Source organism: Danio aesculapii, chromosome 4 (assembly GCF_903798145.1).
Source record: "Danio aesculapii chromosome 4, fDanAes4.1, whole genome shotgun sequence".
In the NCBI taxonomy this organism is placed as follows: Eukaryota; Metazoa; Chordata; class Actinopteri; order Cypriniformes; family Danionidae; genus Danio; species Danio aesculapii.
The window spans coordinates 4572770-4577769 of record NC_079438.1 but is presented as its reverse complement, the minus strand read 5'-3'; the positions used below and the strand labels follow the sequence as shown (position 1 = coordinate 4577769).

The following is a 5000-nucleotide window of genomic DNA, read 5'->3' as shown; positions in this document are numbered from 1 at the left end:
TAACCAAAATAGTTTAAATGTGTTTTAAGAGTAAGAGCCATTTCAAACTTCTGAAATAAACTCAAAATATACTTCGTTTTGGCTTTATATTATTCATAATCTAATATATTGTTTTGTTTATTCTCAATTTTCACATTAAATAAATCAGGTCCCTAACTTGTATTATCAGCCTAAGGGTTTTTCACTGTAAGTTGGTTGTTGTTTATTTCCTTAATTTTTTTCTCTACCTCAGCAGGATACACAATACAACAGCAGATATAACAGGTTAATGTACTTATTAGTAGGGCCAGAGCAGGGGCGTTGCTAGACTCTACTGGGGCACGTCCCCCTCAAAAAAAAAATTATATATATATCCTAAATATAACTGGTAAATAATCATTAAAAAAATCTTTTGCATAAATATGAATTTCATTTGAATGATATTACATAGACAATTCTATTGATTGCAAAAAAGATGTTTTATGGCTCGTTTCCACTGACTGGTACGGTACGGTTCGGTTCGGTACGGGTCACCTTTATCAGGCTTGCATTTCCACTACCAAGGGTACCCTTTTGGTGGGCGTGGTGTATGACAGAAAGTTTCAGTCGACGTCATTCTCGCTCGAGGAAATGTCTACAATAAAGCTTTACAGGTCGCTCACATGTCATATGAGAAGCACTTCACATAAAACAGATGCTTCATACACATAAATACTTGTGTAGAAATGTTTATTACTAACTTTTCTATGAACATGAGTTGATTATAACTGCAGATCAATGACAGTGCGAAACAGCCTACTGTAACGTCTGTAATTATATTAAATAACTAAATAAATGAACATATATAAACACATACAGCCCCTTACAGTCTCCGATATGTTATTAATTACAGAAGAACTACATATAGCAGACATTTCGTCTGTATTTAGGTTCAAAAACAACACAAAATATAGCCTACAGTCAGTGTAAACCTCTTATCTGTGTCTGTAATCTTCAGCAGCACATGTAGCCTCTGTTAGAGAGTAATTCCGTCACTCTCGGTTCATATTAGTCCAAAAGGTGAAGATAATAAGTTAGTTAATCATGGCATTTTGTTCATGTTTGCTGAATAATAATGTGCTCCTTTTTTCCGGCTTCTCCTTTGTTTCTTCACGCTTCACTCTCGCGTTTGTCAGTGTCTGACAGGATCGGGTTTCAAAAGCACGTCAATAATCAAGCGCAGGTTATTATCATCAGCTCAAGAAGTTTGTTATTTCAGATATAATGTTAGACGCGCGCGAACGCTAGCAAGAAAGCGAAACCGCTCGCACTCCAGACTGCCTCGTAAAAAAACTACGCGGCACAGGGTAAATCTGCTCTACTCCATGGCTTTGTGGCTGTTTATCAAGATGACGACAAGGTTTGTTTGAGCCCTGTTTTTTTTTTGTTTTCATTTTGGCTTGTTGCGTAAGCGAATGACTTATCTCTGTAAACCAATAGCGTTCAGCTGTGCGTCTAGCTTCGCCTTTTGGTACCCTTTCTCGTGTTTGGTACCCTTTCAAAAGGGTGCCGAAAAAGTGGTACGGTACGGTTCGGTTCGGTACGCTTTTTGACAGTGGAAACGGCTATAAAAGCGTACCAAACCAAACCGAACCGTACCGTATCACTCAGTGGAAACGGGCCTTTATAGAATTATCTGTTGTTTTAGACTTGACACGTGGCAGAGAATTAGCTCTATTAAGTTTTACCTCCCTTACTCGTCACTTCAAGTCACAAAAAAATCTATGAGAAAGCATGCATAGTAAAGATCACCATCATTTTATTTAACTGTAGTTTCGTCGACTGCGTGCCGACAACTCTGCATAAAAAGACTGTAATGCCAGTTTTGCAACTCATGAGTGGCGCGTGAGCAGCGGGTGTTTTTCAGCATGCGTGTTAACAACCGGGTCTCGCACCGGGAGAAGAGCAGCGCGTCTAGCAGTAGGGGTGTGTGAGGCGCGAGGGTTTGGTATTTTCTGCGCACATGCAGAGATGCGTCAACTTGCTTTCTGACTAAACTACATTGCTTTCGCCAGTGTTTATTCAGTCGAATATAGAGAGTAACGTCTTTATTTCAGAATTACCACTCTTAATAAATACACTTGCATATCAAAGCATTTACTGGGGCACTGGCGATGTTTACTGGGACACGTGCCCCAGTAAATTGGGTCTGGCGACGCCCCTGGCCAGAGGGAATCTGTGGACATTTTTTGTTATTTCTGCGCAGAATTTTGTTAAAAGTATGCGGGATGATGCGGAATGAAATTTTGGGAGTATTATAACTAAAATCTTCATATATGTACTAAAAAGTAATACCTTTTTAACTTTTATTTAATGTTTACAATGCAAATCCAATTAGATCCACTTTATTTGCTAAACAAAGCAAGTCTCTCATTTAATATATCTACTGAAAGACAGAAAATATTACTTTACAAACTATATTGTGCATAAATCATATGAATATTTTCATATTAGTCAATAATTTTACTGTAATTAATTTAAAAACTGAATAAATATAGATTTACACACATTTACTCAAGTGAATGAACAGAATTAATGAAGGGCTAAAAATTTGCGGAATTCTGCGCGCACAGATTCTGTGTGGGCCTACTTATTAGATACAAATAAACAGCAACTTTGAGCCAAGTAACAAAAAAAAAACACAAGTTAAAAATTAGAAATAGCGATTATTAATATTAATGCATAAAGTAATATAAAAAAAGTAAAATCATAAAAAAACTAACAAAAACATATGCACATTAACATCACAGTTGTATGAACAGTGTTAGAGATGAAGTAGGGGTTTCAGTGCATGGGTGTGTTTGCATTAATGATGACTTTACCTGATTCAGGATTGTCATGGCAGTTAATGCAGTGTTTCTCAACCACGTTCCTGTCTGACCACCAACACTGCATGTTTTAGATTTCTCCTTTGTTTGTCACACTCAGGTCTTTCAGTCTCTAATGATCTTAATCAGGTGTGTTTGATTAAGGAGACTTGGAGAATGTGTAGAACTGGTGATCCTCCAGGAACGTGGTTGAGAAACAGTGGGTTAGTGCAACCCCATCTGGTGGTAGTTTGTTTTATATACACAGGATTAGAGTCATTTCAATCGAAGGTGATAATTAAAATGTGTGTAGAAGCTGCTGATATTTTCTTACAAAAGTATTCGATTAAACTTATGAAAATAGCCTTATTTTAAAATTATTTTAAAAAATCTGATTTTTTACAAATTATTTAATACTGTTATTATCATGCTCTCTGATAAAAACAACCCAGGCTCATTCCGAAAACGTAGTCCCGAGGACATTTCTGGAGACCGCTAATTATGTAGCCGGAGGTACGTATGGCTGCATTTCGTTTTTTAAGCGAACGCTGCGGGGTGGTACGACGCCATTCCTTTTAGCACTCGCCGGCTGACCGCTTGCCTTCGTGTGAAGGGCTTTCCCGCTGCAACCAGTTTGTCCGGTTAGCTCGTCCTGTGCGTCGGCGAACTCGAGACACAAGAGAGGAGCTGACCACGACAAGCGGGTTCGAGTCCGGGGAAGAGCGGTTTCAAAAATAAGACTAAAACAGAATCCAAGAAATAAAGCAAACAGGGTGAGAATGTGGTAAAATCCGAAAACGTGGTAAAAAAAAAAATCGGACGAGGGCTTGTCTTTTTCTCGATGGCTTTTGTAAATCGTTGGTTGGGTTTAGGGCGGGCGGGTCAATCGGTAAAATTGGTTGGGTTTGGGGAAGGAGGAGGGTGGGTAGGCTGGCCGATTGGCCGGTCGCCCAGTCAATCATTCAGCCAGTCTGACAGACAGATGTTCGTTCGACAGCAGCCTCTGGTGGGTTCACGCAAGAACAGCGCGGGCGTGAACGGCATTCGCGGGAGACGTCCGAGAAGCCAAAAAGGCACACACAGTGGCCTCTCGTGGATTCGCGAAAACCAAAAACTGCAAAAATATGTACCTCCCGGGACGTATTTCGCGGCCTCCAGAAACGTCCTCGGGACTACGCTTTCAGAATGAGCCTGAGTTGGATAAAAAGGTTCAAAACCTTTCAAAGGGGTCCAAAGAGAGCACTTTTGTACTTTTTTGTGACTAATATACACATTATAGGTTCTACGTGCATTTTGTAATGCCTGTCTGTACCAATAAAGGTTAAACTTGATTTTTTTAAAAGATATTTACCAAGATATTATGGGTGTAATGGATCACAGTTGATCCGTGATTCATACGGATCACAACCCATGGTTCGGAACACACATGAACTGCGGATTTATACATTTTTTTACTTGTAGATTAATCCTAAATTTGTAACGATCGCAGAGAGATCGCCTCTCGCGTCATTCAAATCACATTTATGTTTTCATATAAAATATAATGATGACCGAAGAATTTGTGGTGGGTTATTCGGGATGTGGTGGGTTTCTTAGGTTATTAAAGGTGTTTTCTGTCACTACTTGTTTAGCCTGCATTAATGCATTTAGCTGCACGATTAATCACTAAAAGATCGGGATCTCAACACCCACACAACATAAATTATAAATGATGGTGATTTACATATGTTTAATAGTCCTTGGAATCGCTGCATTCAAGTCCGAAAACACAAAAATTAAGAAAGAGATTAAGTCTTTAGTCATTAGAGTAAGTTATGAAGTTACAAATGGTTAAATAACACAGATGGACTGGGAGAAAGGCTTATAGTTTAGATATAACCACTGATGTTTATGGTGAAGATTAAAATCACCATCATATTCATTTAACTTGACGCTCAAAAAGTGAAAGTTGTAGGCAGGAATTACATTATTTAACCAATAGGAGGCGACAACCAGCCATCAAAAATACTGAATAATTCCTCAGAAATGATTATCTAGCAATGAAACATGAAGTTTTATGAGTGAACAACTAAATTTATTGAAAATGAGACTAGAAATAAATATGGGTCGTACAAATTATAATGTTAGATTTCTACATTTAGCCTTATCAGCAACAGTAGGAGTAACAGTGAATTC

General features: G+C 38.4%; 1 protein-coding gene across 1 annotated transcript in view; it reads left to right on the top strand.

The window, feature by feature from the left end:
• LOC130222673 (uncharacterized) overlaps positions 1-5000 on the top strand; it is a 15943-nt gene that overhangs the window by 1319 nt on the left and 9624 nt on the right. The window lies entirely within an intron of this gene.